Source organism: Schistocerca americana, chromosome 4, assembly GCF_021461395.2.
Source record: "Schistocerca americana isolate TAMUIC-IGC-003095 chromosome 4, iqSchAmer2.1, whole genome shotgun sequence".
Classification (NCBI taxonomy): Eukaryota; Metazoa; Arthropoda; class Insecta; order Orthoptera; family Acrididae; genus Schistocerca; species Schistocerca americana.
In genome coordinates this window covers 742,819,264-742,832,262 of record NC_060122.1, presented here as the reverse complement: position 1 = coordinate 742,832,262, position 12,999 = coordinate 742,819,264, and positions in this window count along the sequence as shown.

The following is a 12,999-nucleotide window of genomic DNA, read 5'->3' as shown; positions in this document are numbered from 1 at the left end:
AGTGATATCAGAAGCAAATTTTTCAACCTCCCATGCCAGGTACAAAATTGTAGGGTTTCCCATAATAGGTCAGGTGTGCACTATAAGCAGGAAGCAGCTATCAGGGTGCAAACCATTCTTGAGTACTGCTTGACTGTTTGGGACCCCACCATGTCATGTTAAAGGAAGACATTCAAGCAATTGAGGGGCATGCTGCTAGATTTGTAAATGGTAGATTTGATCAACACGCAAGAATTATGGAAATGCTCCGTGAGCTCAAATAGAAATCCCAGGAAACACTGCTGAGAAAGTTTACCATTTGCTGTTTACTGCAGAAAATTCTACTACCAATGTATATCTTGCAGAAAAGCCACAACAACATGGTATGAGAAATTAGGGCTCGTATGGAGGTACATAGACAGAAGCTAGTAGTGGTACAAGGTGTCCTCCACCATGCTCTGTATGGTGGCTTGTGGAGTGGAATTTTTGAGAAGGTAGCAAACAGAATATTGACCTTTCTTTATGACAATACCCCTTCAAAAACTGCTCAGTTTGAGTTCTGTGCATATTTCTCTGCAGAGAAAGCAACATATGATCCCTTAAACTCTATACTGGTAGGATGAAGTATGAAAATAGCCATGTCGGGATTTTCTACAATGCTGCCAAGACCTCTTATCAGTGTAGATAATAAAATTCTGTCACAGATAGTACAACATTGTGGCACTAATCACATTCCCCTTGGATGAACTGAGTCATTACTTAACAAAAGGAAATGGAGGATCACATTAATAAATAATATCCCAGGAATAAAAATAAATTTGAAGTTGGGAAACATCTATTATAGTGTCTGCAAGGTTTATCACTTGGGCCGCTCCTCTTCTTAACTTATGTAAATGATTTTTCCAAGACATTGTAGGATCATTCAAAAACTGTGATGTTAAATGATGGTACTTAGTATGATAATAACATCTGAACCAGAAAAAGCCATGAGAATAATGGAACAGGTTTACAACTGGTTCAAAATAAACAGCTTAACTCTTAATGGTGCAAAGGCTCATATTACGTAAATACAAACAAATAAATAAATATGGATTCCAGGTCCAAGAATTAAAGATCAATGGGAACACCCTGAATGAAGCTCCAGGCATGAAGTTCTCAGGTACAGAACTAAGGTGGCAACAGTACACGGATAAGTTAATGAAAAGATTCAGTTTTGCCTGATTTGAACTTGGAGATATGTCTCAGTTGACCCAGAGACAAGATTCCTAGCATAGTTTCACTTGACACTATACTATGAGATTATGATTTGGGGAAATGATACTTACACCAAAAATGTATTTATTCTACAGAAGTGTGTTGTAAGAGTACTACGGAAAGTTGGCAACCAGACATTTTGCAGAAGTCCCTTACACTCAAATGAAAACCTATGTCCATTCTTATTGGTGTTGTGGTTAATAGTAAAAGCACAGTTGGGTGAATTGAGAAATTCAAAACCACAATATTATAAGTAAAACTAATTCCCATTTAAACTACTCCATCCCTGTCTATGATTCAGAATGGAGTTTTATTTTCTGATGCAAAAATATTACGCAACCAAGCAGTTTCTATACTGGTGGGCCAAAAATGGTTTTGATCCCGTGCCTCTTCAAAATTTGTCTGATTTTTCTGGACATTGTCTCACTATGCTGGAGAAACATATTAACTACAGTCTTCTCATGTGCCTCTTCTTTGCTCTCACTGTACTGTCAACGTTGGGTATAACACTCACCAAATCTGTTGTTCCATGCAGCAGCTGCTGTTAAGAAAAATGGCCTAATATTTTCTAGTTCCTTTGTGCAACTCCTTGTGCCACAGAGGGCACAAGCCATGTGAGCTAGAGTTTCTATTATGTTAGCATGTGTCTGCAGATGCTCCGCCTTGCCCCTACACGTACTGGTCTGAAGTGTTCTGACATGATGTATATAATGCTTTTAATGCAAGAGCTTAATCTTCTTTTTTTTTTTTTTTTTGATGAAGTATCTGTTATCCTGATCCATGAGGTTTTGCAAAAAATAAACTTCCACAATCTCTTTGATGATGCTGTCCCAGTACGAAAAGGGCTGTCTCACAATGGGTGTTTCTTTGTACTACATAGCGTGTTCCAGCAGGTGTTCTCATTTGTTGGTTGGAGTAGCCTGGTGTGGCACATGGGTCTCTTTCATGTCAGTGATGAGGGAAGAAAATCGCTTGCATAATGTGTACCATGAGTAGGAATAAGAGAGGTATATATGTATGGAATGGAAAAACAATAGCACTTCGGGACAACATATCACTTCATGACGACATCTAAGTATGATGCTGAAATGTCTTGCAAATACGACACTCACATCTGGTATGATGACCAAGTATTTTTCCTTCAAGCTGTACAGCAGAAAAAACTTCAGTCCCACAATAAAAAAGCTAAAGGTCAAGGGACTTACCATTAAACTTGTAAAATTACCTTTTACTGTACAAAAAATTACACTTTATGGCACCTAGTGGGTATACATTGAATACACCTGATAGAATGGGATGTGGCAACATAGTGACTATTTATCATCTCTCAGTGTAAATATTGATGTTGCTCCCTTAAGCAGCAGGTAACAGTAACATCTTTGACTCTGAGTTCAATTCTCAGTACCCCTGACTTGAGTGTCATGGTGTATTTTCTACTCTGCTAATAAAGTATGAAACTGTCTACTTAGTACCAATGTCTATTATTCCATGTATGCATCTAACAGTACTGCAGTTCCTACATTGGTGACCCCATCTACTGCACCACATCACAATTTTGTGCAAATCTACCATACTGGTTGGGTACATGAAAATGCTGCCATTGTCCGCGGTTTCGCCTCACTGCCTCCACCATGGCACCGAGGCTATTTTGCATACAGTGCTACGGCATGTTACAAACATTCCATGTGACATTCTGCAAAATGACCTTTGACCTGGACCAAGTGAAATTCAGTGCAGTGATTTGGACAAGAATAATGTCGAGTGGAATCACGAACAATGGCACCCTGTTTATACTGCAACTGCTATCTCACATGCTTCTAGCTGCTGTAAGGCATGTTAACACTGAGCTGAACAGAATGTTCCAGACACCGACAAAATCTCACATGAGCATTGTTCCAGTTGATGCTATTGGTAGATGGGGATACACTAGACATGGCCTGCACCTAAATAGGAAGGGGAAAGATAAGTTAGCTTCTCTATAGCAGATACTGTAAGGGGGGCCACAATCACACAAGGGATGATTCCTGTGGTTAATGGGACCAGGCAGATAGGTTTTTTATGTTAAATCCAAAGTCTAGACAGACAAAAATAAAGAAAAATAGAATAAAAGAAGCTTCATGTACAGTTAATAGGGATAAAGCTAAGGGTAGTACCAATTTCAAACAATGGAAAATCCAGGATGGAATGTAATGTATTTTGTTGTGCCTATCTGCGACTCAGCATCTCTGCTATAAAGGTGGGTAGTGTCAATTTATTTCATCAAAATATCAGGGGAATAAAAAATAAAGTAGATGAGCTGTTAGTGTGTTTAGATGATCTCAAAAATAAGAATGAGATTGATATATTTTGTCCGCCTGAACATTGTGTAACTGTGGGGATGGAAAGTATCAGTATAAACGGTTATAATTTAGCATCTTACACTTGCAGATCTAACATGGATAAAGGAAGAGTTGCCATTTACAAAAAACAAGGGTACAAGTACAAAAACGTAGGAGTAAGCAAATTTTGTTTCGATCAGACTTTGAAGTTTATGCATGTGAACTGCAGCCAGATAATGTAGTGTTGTTATTAGCAACAGCATACAGGTCCCCATAAGGAGATTGAGAGCTATTCATAAAAGAGTTTAACTCCCTGTTATGCTGTCTGTCAGACAAAAAAAGAAGAAGTTATTAATCTGTAGTGATTTCAGTGTAAACTTTCTAAGCAATTCTGATAGGAAAAGTGAACTAGAAGTGCTATTAACGACATATAACATAGAATCAGTGATCAATTTCCCAACATGTATAGCTCAAGACAGTAGTAATCTCACAATGTATTTGTACAGCACGAGGATGTAAAACTAACACATGCTTTCACTGTGATAAATGGATTATCGGACCATGATGGGCAACTGATTACCTTACAAAACTTGGCAGGGTGTACAGTCCAGAAGCCATTAAGTAAAAGTGTAAGGCTGGTCAACCCAGTATCTATAGAGCACGTCCAATAAAGTTTAAGAAATATTAATAGGGAAATGTGTATAACAAGCCAAATGACAATGATAAAAGCAACATATTTCTTGATAAATTTAACAGTTTTCAAAGAAACCTTGGATCACTACAAGTGTTAAAGAGTCTTCAGAAAGTAAAAAGAAATTATATGAGACAGCAAGAATTAGTAAGGACCCAGAAGTGATTTTACACAATAAAAATTATTGTAACACACTGAGAAAAGTTGCCAGAAAATTTAAAAAAATGTTTGTATAAGAAATGAAATTAAAAATCGGGCAATAAAATCAAATCAGTATGGAATGTTGTTAGAAGAGAGACAGGAAAAATAACCACTGGGGTAGGTAGTACTACTATTAAAGAGAATGAGGCCATCTTAACCAACAGTACACAAGTAGCTAATGTATTGAACAACCATTGCTTAAGTGTAGGTGAAAAAATTGCTGAGAATAGTTCAAAAGAAAAAGCCAAGCAGTACATGGAAGAGTCTGTTTTGAGAAATCCTAGTCAGATTAGTTTTCATCTAACAGCCTCTTGTGAAATAAGGAAAATCATTAAATCTTTGAAAAATAAATGTTCTGCTGAAGTAGATGACATCTCTAACAAGATATTAAAACAATGTGGAGCAGTTACAGCTGATGTTCTGAGTCACGTCTGTAATGCATCACTAACTCAAAGTATTTTCCCAGACACATTCAAATATGCCATTGTCAAGCCTCTTTACAAAAAAGGGAACACCACAGATGTCAATAATTACCACCCAGTATCCTTGCTCACAGCATTTTCAAAAACTGTCAAGAAAGTAATGTACTCAAGAGTGGTTAGCCATCTCAGCATTAATGGGATACTTAGTAAATCACAGTTTGGATTTCAAAAATGCTGTTACAATGAGACAGCAATATGTAATTTCACTGCCTACATTATACAGTCTTTAAATAGCGAAATGTCACAAATAGGAATTTTTTGTGACTTGTTCAAAGTGTTTGATTGTGTGAACCATGACATTATGTTACAGAAATTACAGTTCTATGGTATAAATGGAACAGCATATAAGTGGTTGAAGTCATACCTACAGAACAGGAAGCAAGAAGTTTCTTTATATGGTTTAAGTGATTTAAGAAAGTTTCCCATTTCATCGAACTGGGGTGATATTACATTAGGTTTTCCACAGGGTTCAATTATTGGGTCCCCTTCTGTTCTTGATATATGCGAATGACCTCCCTTCTTATCCGAAATAAGAAGCTAAACTGACAGTGTTTGCTGATGATACAAGCATCATTATTAATCCAACAAAGAAACTCCAATCGAAAATGATAGAAATAATGTCTTTGGGAAAGTTATTGATTGGTTTCATGCAAATGGGCTTGTTCTGAACTCTGAAAAAACACAGTACATCCCATTTTCTACTACAAGGAGTACAATTCCTTCAATAAATATAACACACCAACAGAAGTCAGTAGCCAGGTTAGAGCATACTAAGTTTCTGAGCGTTCATATAGATGAGAATCTTAATTGGGAAATACATATTTTGCATCTCCTATAGCGATTAGGTTCAGCAACTTTTGCAATCATAATAACTGCTAATTTTTAGGGTATAGAAATTAGCAAGCTAACATACTTTGCATACTTTCACTCTCTGATGTCATACAGAATAATATTTTGGGGTAACTCAACACTTAGGCAAAAAATATTCACCGCTCAAAAGGAAGTGGTTAGAATAATGTGTGGTGCTCATAGTCGCACATCTTGTAGGCATCTCTTTAAAAGGTTAGAAATTCTTACAACAGCCTCAGAGTAAATTTACTTGGTAATGAAATCTGTTCTCAACACATGGTCCAGTTCAAAAACAATAGTGACATTCATGATTATAACACCAGAAGAAAGAAAGACTTACACTATCTTCTATTTAACCTATCTTTGACACAGAAAGATGTAAAATATGCTTCTGTAAGACTTTTTGATAAATTACCAGATGAAATAAAATGTCTGAGAGACAGCAGTAAAGTTTTAGAAATAAATTGAAATCATGTCTCCTTGACAACTCCTTCTATACCATAGATGAATTCTTGAATAGGAATAAATAAATCTATAGGTATAATATATGTATTTTGTGCCATTTAAGGGAATTGGGCAGGTAATAAAAATTTTAAGCTTAAAAACACCTTTATTCAAGCACGCATTTTTTATGCACTTGACATGTTCCACTTCATAATGGTTACCGTGAGACTGGTCAGTGGAACATGTAACTAACCGTGTTTTTCACTGAACAGAACCATTACAGTGACTTTTTGAGTGAAAATCTCTGACCACAGTGCTATATGGATGATCCTAACAGCGCCTTTACCACACATCAACAATGGACTCTGTCAAACACTCTTACCATTATCTCATCCAGCTATTCAGTTTACGGACAGCAAATTCCATTGGTTCATCCCTCCATGGTGTCCAAGTCTCATGCTGCACCTATTTCAACATTGTCCATTCCACTTGAATGTGATCCTGGTGCAACGAAAAATGACGTCCACCCCATTCCAGTAGTATCGTTCACTGATTTCAATCTCACCACCACCGCCCACCTCACATCTCATGCCTGTCAGGTGCATTCTGTGTACAGTGTAAACATGCTCCACAAGCCTGAACTCTCACAGCCTACACCTCTTCAGTTTTTGGCTCTGCAGAGCCAATCTATGTCTGATATCACATCCACACTAGCCATGCCATTCACTTTTGACCTCTCATATGCCACCCGTCGAACAGGGATCCATGTGTTGTACTGACCATACCCAATCCCTTCTGTGCCTGCTGCATCGGTTTTTGAGCCATGCTCCTATGATTGTCTCAGCAGTATGGTACATTGCCCAAGGTCTGTACTTCAGAAGACGTAATGTCCATCCCACTTGGGTCACACGCCTTTGTGCTCGTGCCTGACATGCACTTCTATGAAATGCAGCAACTGCATACTACATGATCCAGTGCTTCCATGCCAGTTAACACCTTGCTCTGGCCAGTACTGCATCCACAGCCCATGAACAGTCATAATGCCACCCAGCCTCGTTTTAAACTGCCCCATTCTGTACCAATTTCCTGGCAGTATGGTTCACTTTATGTGAGTGCCTGATGTCTGCTGATGGCATCATCACAATGATGTGAGATTTATGGCTTTAATCAGTCATCTCAGTGATCTCTTCCTGGCAGCATCCATTCACAATAAGTGCAAGACAGCCAAGATCCTGTTGCTCCAGGGCCACTCACACTCCCTGAAGCAGCAACTACACCAGATTATACATGAAGAAACTCTTAGAGACAGCTCTCCTTCCTCACTCTGGTGCCAACTCCGTACAAAGATTGATGCTACTCTTATACCTTACAGCACTCTCTGGAAACTGTGGCTTCTTAAACTTCCCACACACAACCAAACTGCAATGCTGTCTCATGGGGAAGACCCCCTTGACACCAGACTCTGCTTCGTCAAATGAATCCACCCCCAGGCGCAGCATCATTATCTCATTAACAGCCAGTCTGATGCCATCAAGGGCATCGTATAGCTCAGCTACAGTGCAACCAAAGACAGTCGACTCCTGCTGAACCAGTCTGAGCTCCCACCCACAACGCCAGATATCATCACTGCATTCACACCACACAGCTGCAAAATGACCAAGGACAGCCATCTCCTTCCAAATTGGCCTGAGCTCCCACCCCCTGCCTCCCTGCGAGAGCTTCACTGCGCGGACAGCCAACAAATGCTGAATGCTACAGTGAATATGCTTGCACCTCCTCCCCTCAGCCTCCCACTCCTCTAGCACTGTTTACATACAAATTCAAGACAGGAAACAGTGTCACTTGTCTTGCTGCTTCAGCAGCCAAGCGATACTATTGGTTCCATAGCAGATTTAGATAGGAGGTGAACAACTGCAGGATGCCTTTTGCTCACCCAAACATGTACAGAAACTTGCTGTAGGTGCACCAGGTCTACAACCAGGAGACGCCTTAACCAACTGGACCAGCACAGCTCTTCCACCCCACATCAGCCCTCCGACAACTCCCGCTTATTTGTTTATGACCGTCTCACATGAGCCTTCTTACTCATTAACACAGGAGCTGATATCACCACTCTCCCACCACCTCAAACGCCACTTATTCTCTTTCTATTGTTGCTTCAATTACATGCCCCTAATGATATCATCATAGCTGTTGCTGGCATTACCTAGACTTAAGGACAGAAAAACACATTTCAGGCCTTCTTTGTCAAACAGACTGTCGAGCCAATCCTGGGATCGGACTTTCTACATCATTATCAGCTGCATCTTGACCTCGCCCATTATTTGTTATTATGCCACAACTGTCAGCATCCCATCGGTGGAGTTATTGGCAATGTTGACACCGAGCAAGCTCCACCACCATCCACTCCATCATCACTGTGAGATAGACCATTAGACCTTCCCCTTAAGTGTTCTCTACTATTCAACAAACTTTGCTCTCTGATGTTGGACTCCTACTCACTATGCATCACAGATCACATTACGAGACACGATAATACAAACATCCAGACCTCCAGTAGTGCATCACCAACCTGCTGCCACACTACACATAGCCAAGTAACATATTGCTGTCCTAAAATGTCTGCAACAGTTCTGTCATTCATCCACTGGCTCACAGGATGCCAACATACAACCAGATCCCATTCACAAGGGCTCTGAACAGGTCAGTGAAGTGTTGTGTTTAACTATAACATAAGATTCTGACAGTGTACCAATCGCTCCTCCAGTGATTTCTATCTACACCGTGCTATGCTCTCAGCCTCAGATGTGCTCTCTGTAAGTACCAGGTGGTTATAATTAAACTTTCCTATTTAACACATTATAACAGAGAAACTAATTACCGTACGAGTACCAAAACTGGTAGCATTTATATCCAGATTATGGGGTGCACGATTTCCAAGCATCACAGCGCCACTGTCCACCAAGTGGCATAATCAGTCATCGAGATTCACACGCCTGGCCACTCACAGTGCACTTGTTGATGTGTCAACACGAGCTTGGACAAAAGGAGCTGGACATTATTGGTGAAGCTCTATTATCATAACAACAGTAATGTTGCAGCTGCACTTTGAGAATATCATTGGCTGAAAGGATTGCCGAAAGGTCCTCTTTCTCCACCTGCTGTGCGTAGAATGAAAAAGTAGTTCAAATCAACTGGAGAACTGGCCGTCACTCCAAGAAGAGGCTTATGACCAGTTGCATCACAGGTGGTTGATGAAATCACTGTTGCTATGGCAGACAATGCTGCGTGCAATTCCTGATCATCAGGCAGCGCATGTGCTGTGTCACGACAGTTGAACATCCCATGGTCCACAGTATGGAAGGTGCTTTGAATCATTCTCAAATGATATCTGTACAAGATCCACATCATACAGCAGCTTGCACCTCAGGATGCACAATGACATGTTGACTTCGATCTCCACTTTCTCGTAAGGAATGAAGTTGATAATGGTTGGCCCTGGACCATCCTATGGACAGACGAAGCTCAGTTTTCTCTGACAGGTGAGGTGAACACACAGAATTGCCAAGTGTGGGGATCTTCACCTCCAGTCACTGTGCATGAAGTTCTCTGAATGGTGAACATTTCACCATATGGTGTGGCTTTACGGGATACATTGATCATTGGCCTATTCTTTTTTGAACAGGTTGGTGCTCAAGGGCCAAAGACATGCAGTGTGACTGGGCAGCATTACTGTGATATGCTTCTCCAGCATGTCATACCCACCCTACAGGAGAGGGACACATTGAGCTTAACGGTTTTCATGCAAGATGTGGCCCCATTGTACATCACTCCTGAAGTTCACCTGCTTCTCTGAAACACATCTGGAAATGATTGAATTATCAGCTGATCGTTTCCAAATGCTTGGCGGGCACTATCACCTTATCTCACTCACTGTGATATCTGGCTGAGGGGCTACCTGAAGGACAGGGTTAACCAGAGGAACATTCACACATGTACTGATCTGAAACGCAGCATATTAAGAGAGGTAGCCAGTGTACCTATGGACATGCTTCATTCTGCTGTGCTGAATGCAGTCCTCCACTTTCAGACTTTTCTGGACGTTAATGGGCACCATAATGAGGCCCTTTTAAAGCAGTAATGGTACTGTTACATAATGGTATGATGTACTGTAGCAGCACATTAAAAGTGTTTCAGCTGAATTGATTCTGCATTATTTCTCTTCTCCAGGTCTTTCGTACGGCAATTAGTTTCCGTGTTATAATGTGTTCAATAGCGAAAGTTTGATTGTAACCACCTAGTATGATAGAACCAGCTTTCTCCCTCTTCCTTGTATCCCTGTTGCATCCAACTAATCTAAAAGGATTTCATGACTGCCCATACTGAATGGTCTAATTAACTTCTACAAAACTATTGTTGTTATCTAAATTATGACCTATTTTGTCAGTATAATCATTTATTGCTGTTTCTGTACTTCTATTTGTTCAAAAGCCATGCTGATTATTATTCAGTAAGATGTCGTTGTCTAAGTACTTGGCGATCTGTTGTTTCATTAATCTCTTAGTTACTTTAGAGAATACCAGGAAGAGTGAAATAGGTCAGTATTTTCAGCTTTATGCCTATGCCACTCTTGAATAAAGGTATCATTTCAATACTTTTAATCTTTGGAGGAACACACCCTCAGTGAATGATAGATTAACGTGAGCCATGGGCTATAGAATTTATAAAGCTGTACATATTTTTAGTGACACTGGTACATCACCTACACCAGTTGACATTTTGCATTTGAGCCTTTTAATCATCTTTACTACTTTATCCTCATTTGCTGAACTAGCCTTAAGCTGTATGTTAGTGTGCAAAACCTAAGTTTACCCTGGGGTTTGAAACTTGAGCAAATAGTTTGGAATCATTGATAAAGTAATCATTTACATACTCTAATAGGTCTTTTTGGCCAATATTTAAATCAGCTTTTATGAGACTAATTTCCTGCTCTTCATGTATCTTTTCTGTTTCACTTTTTATGATATCTGATACGGATATTAATTTGTTGACTGGCATTCTCTTTATGTTATCAGTTCTAAGCTTTGCCTTTTCTACAAAGGGGGATCTGTGGGTCTTTTCATTTGAGAACTGAGTATTTTTTAAAGTCCTGTGGGAGATGTTAATGCCTGACGTGACCCAGGAACTAGATTTAGAATCCCAACATGAATGGGCTCTAGTCAGTATCTTAGGAAAACACATTTCAAAATAGGGCATGAATATTGGAGAGAAAGCACTTCTAACCAGGATTCATTACTTAGACTAACAATAAAACTAGCACAATTTTCCACAGAAAAATTTCTTTTATAAGTACATTCCATTCTTTCATAGGTATCACTGGAATTGTAAGGATGAGGGCATTATGGTCAGATAGCCCTAAGTCAGAATCAATACTTTCTCTCTGTGGTGTCAACATTCTGATCTATCTGTTATCCTTTTGGGGCTATTTACAAGAGTAAACATGTTGAAGCCGTGCAGTGCATTAAGAAAAAGCTTCCTAGATGAGATTCATGCATAAGGTCTGCACTGAAGTCTTCACAAACAATAATAGTAGCTTTTTCAGTAAACATTATGTCCAGCAAAGACTCCAATTTATTAGGGAATGTCATCACTAGGTGCTCTATAGACTGCTATAATTATTATGTCAGCCAGTTCACCATGCATGTAAGGCAGGTGATTCTAGAACATTTCTCTTTGCTGGTGACACCAGCTGGATAGTGTAGGATGTCAAGGCCACACAGGAAACGTATCAAATCACACAGTTCAAGACATAAATTCATTGCTGTAAATGGGTGCTGAATCACAATATGGCTCAGCTTTTAGTTTGTAACACACAATTCAGCTAAAACTGGCATTTTGATTACACAGAATGGGCACATAATTTTTGAGTCTGAATGAGCCAAATTTCTACATGTTCAGGTAGATGTGAACCTATCATGGAAAGTCCATGTTCGAGATCTAGTTCAAAAACCGAATCCTGCTATGTTTACCACGAGAACAGTATATGCAATAATTGATAGTCCAACATGAAAATTAGCCTATGTTGTTTATTTTCATCTGCTAATGACAGACAGCATTGCATTCTTCCCATTTGCAAAGTGTAGTTTTGGTTCACATATGGGCAGTTCGAGCAATATGTAGTGTAAGTTGATTAACCTTTTGTCCACCCCTATTCAGGGGTCTGGGAATTACGACATTGGCCTCTCAATATATATTTTTTGTTTAATGCTGTTAACAATATGAGCTTATTCCCAAGAATTAGCAGCTTTCAGTCAATTAATACTATGAAAAAATTCAATCTGCATTTGAATCATGCCTCCTTGACCCTTGTGCATCAAGTTGATCAGGATTCTCTGGCATCCATTTTCAATAGGCTATCACAAGGATACCAGGATACAGGTTGGCTGGCAGCTTTTCTAGGAGCTCTTTGCGGTGTGGGGGAGTAGCCATGTATGTGAAAAACGGTATCCCATTTGAGTCAATTGATGTTTCAAAGTACTGCACTGAAAAGGTGTTTGAATGTTGTGCAGGTGTGGTTAAATTTAGTGGAGCTAAACTTCTTACTGTTGTTATTTATAGATCCCCAGACTCCGATTTCACAACATTTTTGCTAAAGCTAGAGGAGGTTCTTGGTTCACTTTATAGGAAATACAAAAAGTTAGTTATATGTGGTGACTTCAATATTAATTGTATAAGTGATTGTGCAAGGAAAAGGATGCTGGTAGACCTCCTTAATTCATAT